We start from the raw sequence: 13,305 nt of genomic DNA, 5'->3' as shown, positions 1-13,305 counted from the left end.
GATCGATCGCCGATGAAATCGAGTTTGCACTCCGGGTGGAAGCGCCCTGCGGCTAGAGGGTGCGCAACAATAAACACGAAGTAGCGAGATCGGTTTCGGATAGGGGTTCGGGGGGAGGAGGGGAGGCGAGGGTCAGGTCAGGGCTTGTTGCTTCAACCCTCTGCGATTCTGGAGCGGAGCCCCTGCGCCCCCGGGGGCCGATCCTGCCATGTTGCGGAAAAAAGCCGTAAGTGCATTCTGGGATGAGCCTCGAGATACATAAGAGCATGTGCTAACCGTGACTCGTATAGAAATGCACTTACGGCTTTCTTTCGTAACACGGCAGAATCATTGTGGTTCACGGTCGAACAAACCATTGGGAGAAGTTAGACATGACCTCTGCCATGCTAAAGAGGAACGCCGTATGAACATTCGAAAGTTGCCAAATTTCCCTGGATAAAACATGTATTTTGGAGGGAAGTTATGCATATTTTTCCTTGAGATTTTCAGATATTTGGGATTGAATAGCGAACAAAATTTTCTGAACAATTTGAAGAAAAATATTCACAATTTTCCCAGTAAATTTGTTTTGTATTGGAGGAAATGTGGCAACGCCTGGCGGCTCATATGACGGTCTTCCTTAGCACGGCAGATCTGCGGAAGAGGTTATTTCGCAAATTGGCAACACTAATTTTCCTGTGAAAATGTAAGTAAAGTAATCGATTCTTGGTGAGGTAGCTTATCTCACCTGAAATCGATATTTTTAATGGGTTTCGAAGGAGGAAAAATAATGCTGCCAACTTGCAAAATCGCAACTGATGTGCGGACACTTTAAAAAATTATAACTTTGTAAAAAGAAAACATAGAGGTTTTAATAAAGTTCCATTAGTTCCTCGCTTCTAGGAATGGTTCACCAAAAAAGGTACAAATTTAAGTATTATGATACACCATTTCTCCCTAAAATTTTACGTAGCACACGATTTGTACGATAATAATTACTACAAGTAACGTCTGATCAAGATATTAACATTTTTTGGAGCATAAATCAAGCTGCCCGCTTATAGAAAACACGATAATCTACTTGCGTTAAATCGCACATTACCGTGACTGTCTTTGCTATATGAAGACACGGCAACCTCAATCTTCGACGCTTAGGCTCAGCTACTGCGCGTTGTTCATACTTTGCACATGGTGGGAAAGGAACACAGCTCGATTAAGAACCCTGTCAAAATCGTTGTAGTGCGCGATTTGATTCACGTAGACTCATGTTTTTCATACAAGCGGGAATTTCAAATTGTTCGTAACCAATGCTAAGTAAAATCGGTTATATCAGTTATTTTCATTACGCAAATCGTCTTTTAGGTAAAATTTGAAAGAGAAAACATACGTCAGAATCCTTAAATTCGTTCTTTGTCTAGTGGTCTATTCATATGTACCGAAAAAAAACAATGAGGGGATTGGAGGACAAGCCGCATAAGTGCAGTTTTCGAAAAAAATTGAGATATCGATGATTTCGAGTGAAAGTAGTCTTAATGCATAATTCGCGAAAAATTTTCTCCGAAGGTTCAATTTTTAAGCATCAAAAAGTCTGTTTCAACTTTCTTTCCGCCATTTGGATCCATGTAATTTTTAAACTTCCAACGTGTATTTCTCGAAATAAGTAGCAAAAACTGTACTTGTGCAATTTGTCCTCCAAGTTCTTTGAAGTTTCGATAAAAAAAACTCACGTTTGACTTCATTGTTCCCCTGTGCGGCACGACCTCTGACCTTACGCGAAGCCCGTATTTCCCGCTTTCCCGACAATCACGGACCCGAAGCAAGCAACTCGGTTAAAACAACGCTAAGCTTCGAGTTTCTACTTTCGAAAGTTCGCTCGCTTTAATTTTCATTTCCATTGTAGGAGCGAATGCTTTGGTTGTTGCGCTCCGAGGGTGAGTTTTTTACGGCGGCAGGTAATTGGAAGCTAAGAGCTTTTTTCGCTTCGCACGCGCGGCGGAGAGAGTTTCCCGGGCGCGTTTACTCGACACTTTGAAAAACTAGATCGGGACGAAAGTTGGTTTAATTTGGAGCACCTTCGAATCTACGATTGCATAGATGAGTTTTAAACTCTGTGCATTCGACCTAACTGGGTACGAATGTCATTTTTGATGAGGGTAACTTTTTAAACTTCCTCATCGACAGACACAGTCAAGAATTTCCATGTTTAGGGATGATTTCACTGGAAAAAAACCACATTGGATCTAGAGTCCAGACTCTTAAAAACATCGACAAGAAAAAGTACTCTTGATTCAATCAGAATATAGCTTAAATCAAGAACCAAGCCTCTTAATTTAAGCGGATTTCGTTTTGATTCAAGCAAAAATTGATTGAATCAAGAGTATTTTTTCTTGTCAATGTTTTCAGGAGTCTGGACTCTAGATCCAATGTGTTTTTTTTTCCAGTGTTGAGTTACTGTGAGTTACTTCTTTCCGGTCAGATCAACCGAACGGATTTGGTTGATCGACTAAATCTTTAATTAAATCAACCGAAACCGTAGGTTACTCTGCGACATTTGGGGACAAAGTGAGTGTCCTAAAAAAGAACTTTTGATACACCGCAATGGAGATGCGTGATTTCGTACTTTAACCATCGATATAAAGGCACTTCTGCGAGCGTATCAAAATGCCCCAAAAATCGCGGATATCGAGATCATCAACCGTATTTTTTTTTTTAAAAATAAAAAAAATAAAAAAAAACGCGCCATCTTGCAAGGTAACTTTCAAGCCTCAATTCGAAAAGGGATTTTGTTCGGTCACCGAAAGAATTATAGAGGGGAGTCATGGTGTATAGAGGGGGTATTATGTCGATTGTCCTTCATGCAAAGGGATTGGAATTTAAAGACCAGGAATAAATCGATGTCATGCATACACCTCGCTCTTGCTGCATAATCGCTTTAGAGATCTGCATCGTTAAGAAGGCAGGAAAATGATCAGAAAAACTAGGTCATGCTCTGGAATTCCGGGTTTCAACGACTTTCACAAGCATGAGCGCTGGCATTTCCCTTTCAGTTAGGTGTTAAAAGCGGGTCACTTATTGATATCAGCGAATTATTGGTGCCATCGAGGGGGTCTCATAAATCTTTCTCCGTACCGCGGTTTCTCGTTTTCAGAATATTCGTCGTACGCCTCCATTTTTCCAGAGAGTATGAGGCCGTCAACAGGAAGAAAGATCTAAGTACATGGATATACGAATTTTTCAGGAGAGCAGCTTTTGTTAAGTCATGTCGAAAAATTGATTTAATAATCAACGTAAAACATCGTGCACATCTTAGAAAATACGTCATGCGTGGTTGCGCTCTAAAATCCGATTCGTCTCTTAAACAGATAGGTCCTTTCTTAAATTTCCAATGCAGATGGCTCTCTCTTACATATACATGAATGCTTCCAGTTTAAAGCCTCAAGCAAATAAGAATAGAACTATGGTGAGCTTTTTTTCTCGCTTCAAAACTACGTTTTCAGAATTGTTAACTTCGAGCCTGCATACTTTTGGTTTAAATTGTCATTTGGCGGCATTATGTCCACCAAAATATTCATAAAATATTCTACTACACGATGCTTTAAATTTACCTCCTTGTCACTTTTTATAACGGCTTTCGGTAACGTCTAATAAGGTTGTGCGTAAGTGCGGGAAATTTGAGCTTCCTGCAACTTACGGTAGATATACATTTCACGGTAACGAAGTAAATGCACTTAACCTAACGACCTGGTCTCGTATTACTTACGGGAAACTGTGAGGTTTAATTGAGATGCTTTATGAAAGATTCATAGAAGCCTGATCGATATACTATGACGGCTATGAGATTTACGAGTACCTGTTGCCAAATTTCCGAAAATAGTGTCTCGAGGTTGACCCGTCATTCAAGAGCCCTCGCCAAACCTGGCGGCGAAGCTTTCGTGCAAGTTGAGTCGTTGACGGGTTGAGCTTCTCCCCCGGGCTAACGAGATCGAAAATCGATGGGGAGCCGGCTTTTGAACGGCCGTAAAGGTACGTTAGGGGGCTGAGAATTTACATGAGGAGGAACTGCAGTTGGACATTTATTGAATAATTGACTAGGGGTAGTTTTGGAAGAAGCTGTTCCAGTTAGGTTTTCTGGCTCTCTAAAGTTGTAACTAAGTTAGGGAACAAGCTGGAGAGTAGATAACTAGATAACTGGGCGGATTTAACTGGGATAAGCGTAACTACATTTTACGTTGTCAAATTTCTTCTTAAATGGTTTTTTAGAGAAAAACTAGGGGAAATCGGGGGTAATAAAATACGAGGTCTGTTAGATTAGAAACCGGATTTTGGTCATAACTAGCCCACAATGCGTCCAAATTACGTTTTCTTGAGCTTTTCTGATAGCTGAAAATATACTTAAGAACGTTACGTTCACGAGTTTGAAAAATTCTGATTAGTGTCGTTGGTATGTGGCTTGAAATAAGGCAACCTCAAGGGTGTTTTGCGATTTTTATGTTTCACCGAACTTGTCTCTCTTTTTTCGGTCTTGCACTACATTTTTCAACCCAAAAGGACGATTGGAATTTCTTCTCCATATTGTAGCCGTACACTAAAGTATTGTCACCGAAAATGATCCTATCCAAAAATGTAGGATCACTGTTAGAACGTTCAAGCAGCTAAAGGGAAATTGACATTTGGTTGGATTTTCGTTCAACGGACAACAATCAAGGGGCAATTGTACCTGAAACTCGATGCGTGTCTACATTTTCTATCAAAATTGTATGTACAGAGCCTTCAGAAATATTACTCTGTTCAACAAGCTCGAAACGACCGTTTTCGAGCACTTTTGCCCGCATTTCTTCCACGTGACAAATGTCAGTTGCTGTTGAGGGTCGATTCCCATGCTCCTCATCTTTGACGAACTCCTGACCAGTTTTGAATCCTTTAACCCATTCAAAACAGTGGGGACATCTCATACAATGATCATGGTAAACTTTACTTAGCATATACCAAAAGTTTCGGTACAAGGTATACAGAGTTTAAAACAAAATTTAATGTTGAATCTTTGCTCTATCAGAGATCGCATGATGAAAATCGCAAAACGCAACTGACTTACTCGTATTCAAGATGACACAGAATAAACACTGATCAAAATAAACAAAATCTGTGAACGTAGCGTTCTTAAGTATATTTCCAGCTACCAGGAAAGCTCAAGAAAACCTAATTTGGACGCATTAAGGGCTAGTTATGACCAAAATCCGGTTTCTAATCTAACAGACCTCGTACACAACTGCGGTTGGATAATTATTGAATAATTAACTACGGGTGGTTTCGGAAAGAGCTGTCTCCGTCAGGGTTCCTGGCTTTCTAAAGTTAGAGTGAAGTTAGGAAACACGCTGGGGAGTGGATGATTATATAATAAGGACGGATTTAACAAGTATCATGGCGTAACTGCATTTACCGCGGTCGAATTTCCTCTTAGGTTTGATTTTTGTTAAAAAGAAAACTAGGAAATATGATTCTTTGACATAATGCTTGAATTCTGCTCTGCTCAGAAATAGTACAATAATATCGGGGGAAAATGGCTTTATCAAGATTTCATTTCACTTGGTTCGAGGAACGATTGTAAGTCAAAAGGCAAAATTTTCTCTGAATTTCAGAAAACAGTCTTGGGTAAAGGATGGTAAATCACCACCAGTCGACCTCAAGACACGTTTTTTTGCAATCGCTCAAAAATCCCTGACATTTCCTGTTTTCCCAGGTCGTTAGATACCCTGCAATCGCTACTGGGATAGTTTGCGCGCGTTCTGGAGAAAAAAAACATAATCCGCGTTTTTCGATTTACTGACGTTTCCCTAACACGGCGAATTTTTGCGGATTCCCTGACTTTTCCCGATTTCCTTGACTAAAAAAAAAAATTCTCTGACATTTCCCGGTTTCCCTGACATGCTGAAGTTTTGCGGATTCCCTGACGTTTTCCCTGATTTCCTTGACACAAGTTCTCTGAGATTTCCCGGTTTCCCAGGTCGCTAGACACCCTGCAATCGCTACTAGGATAGTTTGCGCGCCCTCTGGAGAAAAAAAAATCCGTGTTTTTCGATTACCTGACGGTTCCCTGACACGGCAAATTTTTGCGGATTCCCGGACGTTTTCCCTGATTTCCTTGACTAAAAAAAAAAATTCTCTGACATTTCCCGGTTTCCCTGACATGCTGAATTTTTGCGGATTCCCTGACGTTTTCCCTGATTTCCTTGACTACAAAAAAATTCTCTGACATTTCCCGGTTTCCCTGACATGCTGAATTTTTGCGGATTTCCTGACGTTTTCCCTGATTTCCTTGACTACAAAAAAATTCTCTGACATTTCCCGGTTTCCCTGACATGCTGAATTTTTGCGGATTCCCTGACGTTTTCCCTGATTTCCTTGACTACACAAAAATTCTCTGACATTTCCCGGTTTCCCTGACATGCTGAATTTTTGCGGATTCCCTGACGTTTTCCCTGATTTCCTTGACACAAAAAAAAGTTCCCTGAGATTTCCCGGTTTCCTAGGTCGCTAAACACCGTGCAGTCGCTACTGGGATAGCTCGCGCGTTCCTGAGTAAGTGAGAACATAAGCTGGACAAAGCTCATGTGGAGAGAGTTGAAAGTTTGATCCGGCTCCGGGGACAGCGGTGGCGAGGAAACTCCGACTTGGAAAGCGACACGCCGAACTGACAGGGACCATTAGCCGAGATTAATAGCCCGCTTGTGCAAGCCACGCTCTTTCGTGTCGTCACTCTTTCATTCCCGCCGCTGATTCAATCACCCACCTTCGGATTCGTCGCCGGACCGGGCATTCTTCACCGGAACGCGGATTCCCAAGGTTTCCTACGAATGATACTCCACGATTAGTGGACAGAAACGGATCCAGCAATTTGGCAACACCGGATTTCGGAGAATTTGCAGGTGTCTGAAATTTGATGAATTCCGTGTTTGAATGGACGCTACCAAGTAAGCTGAATACGAGGATGACTTTGGTTCATAAATTGAACAATTATTGGAGGAAATATGACAAAATGATCAAAATCATGCGTTTAAATGGGATATCGACGGTGAAAATCCCAAACCACGTATCTCGTTTGCGGTGTTTAAAAATCTCCGCTCCTATTATTACTGTTTTTCTGAAAGCGAATCAACATCATTTCGTGAAGTTTTCACAGAATTTTCTTCGCACAGAGCAGAAAAATCACAGATATTTTAGAGAATGTACGTTGAGTGGTTTTTCTTTCAAAAAATAAAGTATGACAGTAAGCCTGCAACGTTGCAAACCGAGATACGTGGTTTGGGAATCTCACCGTCGATATGTCGCTAGATGACGTCATTAGGCGGCGGATTTTCTCACTTTTAAATATATTTATATGCTATTTCCCATCGCCGAAAGAAATTATAAAAAATACTGCAAAATCAGCTCTTCGGGCACTTTCACATGAAGCAATAAAAAATTTGCGAGCCAAATTCTCCATTTAAGGCTATGTTAGATAATTGATTTGAGCACCTGGCTCCTCCAAGAATCGATACATTTTTAAAGGTTTAAATGGAGAAACACAAGTTTGCCAATATGCTGAATTCTGCAAGAGGGCATTATAAAGAAAGGCCCCTGTCCCACCCATATAATATAGAATGAGAGTAAAACTTGATTTGTAAGCTTTCCACCCATCGTGAGATTTTTAGTATATTAGACGATGAAGAGTGACTGCCGAAACTCTAATCCACATCGCGCACCGGTTCATTAAAGTTCTCACTTTATAGGCAAACTTTCACAGTGCAACAAAGAATTTGTAGTCTTTATTTTAAGATTGAAGCAAAATACAACAGGAAAGATGGCGGATCTTCCCTTTCGTTATGAAAGTCGGCCAGAAAACTATTTGGCGCGAGCTCCAGCAGAGGAGACTAAGGTAGCTGCAAGTCGACGATGCGCCTTCAAAATAAGACGAAGCAATGTCACTGCTTGACTCCGAAGCAACTTTGTTCTCATTCGAAGGATGACAATATTGAAGGGGCGACGAAGTTGTCTATTGTTCGAATCCGTCACATATCTAGAAGGAAATACCTCCAACTAGTGGATAGATCGATTGCCAAAGTTCGAAACCACATACATCCATTGCGTTGTTTCAAAATGTCTGCTAATATTTTATTTTTTCGAATAGAAGCAAGCCAACTTTACCGCTTGAAATTAACAAAAAATATTCTGCGGTCGGAAAAAATTATGTCCTCGTTTTTGTTCGGATTCAATTTGGAATAACAAAGACTACTCGATGTAACATTACCAACATAAACGTCTGTAAGAGGGTATTTTCGGTTCCACTTGAAAGTTTACAATTCAGTCTGGCGAATGGCGAAGTAATTAACCATGCAGGTAAAAGCTCTTTGAAGTTTTCAATCTAAGGTCAAGAGTTGGTTTGAGGCCAAAGGAAGGGTTGAGAATTCACTGAAGGTTATTATTTTGCGAGGACGCCAGGTTGCACAAGAATGTTGGGCGATTTTATACCGGTCGTTGATGGGCGGAATTTCCTGAACTTTCATCGTGGCAACTTCGCTATCCGTGGGCATTTCACACGGATTGACACTTCGCAGTCATTTTTAGGGCTTCTGAACTTCGCCCCGTTCAATCTCTTCAACCTCACGCCTTGATTTTAAATTAGCACGAGCACATTATCTTGGACCGCCAAAAATTGTGGAGTTACATAACGTTCGAGGAGACTTTGGAAAATATCTCGTTACGAGCTTTTGCGGAAACCCTGGTGTGAAAGTTCCGTTTTTTTCTGTTTTCCGGCCGAAGGAACGTACCTACATCTCCAGGGTTGCAAAATCTTTGGGCACAATTCTTTTTTTTTTCTACACAGAAATGGTTGGGCAAAGTTTAAAAAATGTTGTTTGAAAACAATTTTGCTGATTTATGACATTGCACCAAGGGAGAGTGACTTCCTTTCCGAGAACATTGGGCATGAAAATGTGCGAGAAAATTTGGAGGGAAATTTTGGCGGAATGAAATGATGAATAATATTTTTGATTCGATGGTGCTTTAAATCTGGCGATAATTTTCAAGCGACATGTGGGTATTGCCAGATGGAGGAACGTAACTGCATTCCAATTGGCTTGAATAATTCAATTTATTACAGAAATATAACTGCAATGTCTGCACAAAATTGTTCTGATTTTTTTATTGTAATTAGGATAATATAAAAGAAATTTTTGGTAAGGATCGCTGAAGAACTCTCTGGTAAAAAAAAATAATTTGCAGGAGGAAATTTTGCAAAGCTGAAATGTAGTCGATCTTTTGTCCAAGAGAGGGCGATGTTTAGTGAAAAATTGAAGCTCTGCTGACAGAAAACGAGGTAGCAATCAGAGTGATTCAAAACCTTTGACACAAATAGCAAATTCTGAAATTGATGGGAAAATGTCTTGAATTTTCATCGAATTTTTACGGTTTAGAAAATTACAAAAAACTGGGATTTCCAGACGCTCACTGAAACCGCCTCAATTTAAATCCTATTTGAGAGTGTCCTATGGTCATTGAAAGGCGGAAGCTGGAGGAACCCTGGTTGTTCGATAAAATTCTTATTCTTCAGTCAATTTTGAGAATAAATTGGACGTATTTCTATCAAACAGACCTATGTGGAGGTGAGAAATATGAGGTGTGCTCGTCGAAGCTGCATAAGAAACAATGTAAAAGTGGACGTGATTCTCTTTGAAGAGTTGGCAAAGCGGGATTTTACATTCTACCAAACAGACCTATGTGGCAACTGAATGCGGAACTCATGAGCCGCGGGCATGGCAAGAGAGCGTTGTGGACAGGGCTCATGAGTTTATGCGGAGGCGGGTGGACGGCGGCGGCGGGTGGACGGCGGCGGCGGAGGCGAGCGGCTTCGTTGCCGCTGACGTCACTGGCGCTTTATTATTCTCATTCACTCTTACGCAAAGAGAACTAACGAGCATACCCCATATTTTTCACCTCCACGTAGGTCTGTTTGGTAGAAATACGTCCAATTGCATGTAAGGGACTCAAGAATCGATCTGAATTCGTCATTTCTCAAAGGAAAAGACGTGGCTTGAATTTTAAGACCCACACACACACAATGAAAGCACCTCGACGATAAATCTTCTACATTGCCGTGCTAAGGAAAAACGCCGTATGAACCTTCAGGCATTGCCAAATTTCCTCTGATAAAGTACAAATTTACTATGAAAGTTGTGAATATTTTTCTTTCAATTTTTGGTACAATATTGTTCGCACTTTAATCCAATACATCTGAAAAATGCAAGGAAAAATATGCATAACTTTCTTCAAAATGAACAATTTATCGGAAGAAATTTGAAAACCATCGAATATTCATACGGCGGTTTTCCTCAGCACGGCAGTATAGCGTTTTTCGTGTTCACTGCAATTTTTTATAATCGAGGCAGTTTGGAGAAGATTTGACAAAAATAGGAAATTCCAATGAACTTCTCAAAACTTTGGCCTTCCTGATTTTTCCGACCCTTTCCAAGTACTATTTACTACGTTGAGGGAATCCGTTTCGAGAGGGAGAGACATAAGGGTGGATCAAGACTCAAGAGGCGTTATTCACCGGGTTCAGGTAGCTTCCTCCCCAAAAATAATGAGTATCTGCGTTTGTCTGGTTTGCTAAAAATTAGAATCGTATTGAACACATTGAGCAGAGCTACAAAGCCTGTGTGTTGTCTCTAAAAAGAATGTCTTAATTCCGAGGAGATTTCATGTGAGGAGCTCCTCAAAATTTCAGCTTTCCGGCTTTATTAAAATTTTCTGTACATTTTCAAGAATTTTTCATCCCTCAGAGGAAACCGCCCCTGTGGACAGTGACTTTAGGGAGGATCAAGAGGCGCCACTGACCGGGTTCAGGTCTTTTCCCCCGCAAATGAAAAGCATGTGCACGTTCTTGGTTTGTTAGATACTATAAGTGCACATGTACAATATGAACAACATTGCACAGCTCATACGTCATTTCTACAAATCATGTCTCAGTATCAAGGAGAAATCACGAAGAGTAAGTTTCAAGGAACTTCTAAAAAGCACGGCCACCTTTTCACCCCACAAAGGGCAACCGTCCCGTGAGGGTGTAACTTCAGGTGACAAAGATTGTCTACACTTTGCAGATACTCCACGAGGAGAAAGTTTCAAGAAATATCTAAAAAAGTCGGCTTTATTGATACTCCCAGGTGTTCTACGCCAATCAACAACTCGTTGAGCAAAACCGTCCTGGGAGGGAGTGCCTCCAGGCACAGGTAAGAACAAAAGGCGACCGCGAGTTAACATTCGCGAAATGACGTCATTTAGAACAGCTTTGATCGCAAATATCTCATAAACTCTGAATCTATTGAATAAAATCTAGGCTACAAAACCGCTTAGAATTTAATTTACTGATGAATATGTTAAAAGAAAGTGACCAGGTACAACACCTAGATTCTTTTGAGTACTTTGTGACGTCGGTGGGTGCCAGATTCTCAACCCTCTTTTGACCGCAAATATCTCATTAACTCTGAATCTATTGAAAAAAATCTAGACTACAAAACTGCCTAGAATATAAGTTACTGCTGAATATGTTGAAAGAAAGTGACCAGGTACAACACCTAGGCTAATTCTTTTGAGTGCTTTGTGACGTCGGTGGGTGCCAGATTCTCGACCCTCTCTTTCTACGGCTACGGGCGTTCGGGGGTGGTCACTTACCGGGTTTAGGTCATGTCCGGGCCGGCGATCTGGTCGAGCTCCAGGTCGGCGTTCGGCATCCTGACGATGGTCCCCGGGGGCGAAAAACACGGCGACACCACGCGCTAACTGGTCACCATGACTTAGTGGCCGGCTCGGCCGCCGCGCCGCGGCCCGGTGACGTCATCACGCCGCGAATCGATGCCCGAGTGTAACGTCCTGAGCCGCGGATCTATCGAGCACCTGTGCCTCCCCCGCCCCCGCGCCGCCCCCTCCCCCGCGCGAGGGGCGCTTTCCCGGCCGCGGCGCAGCGCCCCGTTCCCGCCATGCGCGGGCGCTCCCGTTTTCCCGCGGCGTGACGTCAGATCACGTCACGTCAGCGCTCGGTGCGGGGGCTCTTGAAAGCTTCGGATTCGCGGTTTCGCCGGGGGATGCCGCTACTTGAAGCGTTCGTCGGGTGTATCGAGACGATGATAAAATGGATCACTGAACTACAATTTCTTAGAGCTCGGTTTACAAACAACGTATGTACTAGTCGTTTCCGCATGCATATAGGTGTTTTTAAGGGTGAGGAAGAAATTTTAGTTCCTAATTGCAAAATGTGGTCGAAATATGGACTGTATTTTGCAATTTAGAACTGTAAATTTTGGCTCAACTGAGAAAACACTTAGTAGCATAGGAAAACCAATGGCACATATGTTGTTTTTAAACCGGGCCAGAATCTATAGTTCCAAATGGACCACTAGACAAGGTACGAATTTCAGCATTCTGATACATGTTTCATAACTAAAATTTCCCGCAAAACACGATGCGCACAACGAAAATTACCGAAATCAACTCCTTACGAAGATATTTAATGATTCTTGATGCGTGACTTCAAACCACCCGCTCATGAAAACTCAATGCTCCACGTGATTCACATTGCGCGCTAAGCGTTATCATGACAGTCTCTGCGATATAAAAATCTGGCAACCTCAATCTTGACGTTTTTGCTCAGCTGTAGCAAATTGCTTACAGTTTGAACGACTCATGATGGGAAATGAACATTGCTCGATTGAGAAGCTTGCTGAAACCGTTATAGTGCGCGATTTGACTCACGTAGAGCTTTGAGTTTCTTGTGAGCGGGCAGTTCAAATTCCTCGTAACCAATGTGAAATAAAAACGTTAATATCTTCGTTGGGAGTTGGTTTCAGTAATTTTCGTTGTGTGAATCGTGTTCTACGTGAAGTGCTGGTTAAGAAACATGTATCAGATCGCTTAAATTCGTACCTTGTCTAGTGGTCCATTGCAAAATGCAGTCCATATGACCCTCCGCGGAAAAGAGACCTTGCACGTTCGCCCGAGCAAAGCCAAAATTAAGTTAATAGATTTTATCTTTGATTAGCGGGCTGATAATTGAAATTGATAGACAAAGCAATAGACAAAGAAAAAAACTGTTAATAGAGCGATCCTAATGGTGGAAGTGAGTGGTCGCAATGGATAATGGAGGTAATGGACAATGGACAGTGAAGGTAAGTACACCACTAAACGTCAAAGGCTCGAGTCTTTCCGGTAAAGGCCTCACGGCGATTAATCGCCGCGAGTGAAAGACGAAAGCCAATGGAGAGCCTTGATTTCGATATATCGACGTCAATGGATCGAAAT

General features: G+C 41.7%; 1 protein-coding gene across 5 annotated transcripts in view; it reads right to left on the bottom strand.

The window, feature by feature from the left end:
- Positions 1-13,305, bottom strand: part of MFS17 (Major Facilitator Superfamily Transporter 17) — an 82,016-nt gene that overhangs the window by 67,412 nt on the left and 1,299 nt on the right. For 4 of the 5 annotated variants that reach the window (XR_011900135.1, XR_011900136.1, XM_072302065.1 and 1 more), the window contains exon 1: positions 11,683-11,888. The exons of the other annotated variant lie outside the window; for it this stretch is intronic. The gene's annotated coding sequence lies outside the window, so the exon portion shown is untranslated. Of the gene's footprint in view, positions 1-11,682; positions 11,889-13,305 lie in introns of those variants that run through there. 5 annotated transcript variants of the gene reach the window in all.

Source organism: Bemisia tabaci, chromosome 6 (genome assembly GCF_918797505.1).
Source record: "Bemisia tabaci chromosome 6, PGI_BMITA_v3".
Classification (NCBI taxonomy): domain Eukaryota; kingdom Metazoa; phylum Arthropoda; class Insecta; order Hemiptera; family Aleyrodidae; genus Bemisia; species Bemisia tabaci.
The sequence above is the reverse complement of the archived record's forward strand: the minus strand, read 5'-3'. Positions and strand labels throughout refer to the sequence as shown.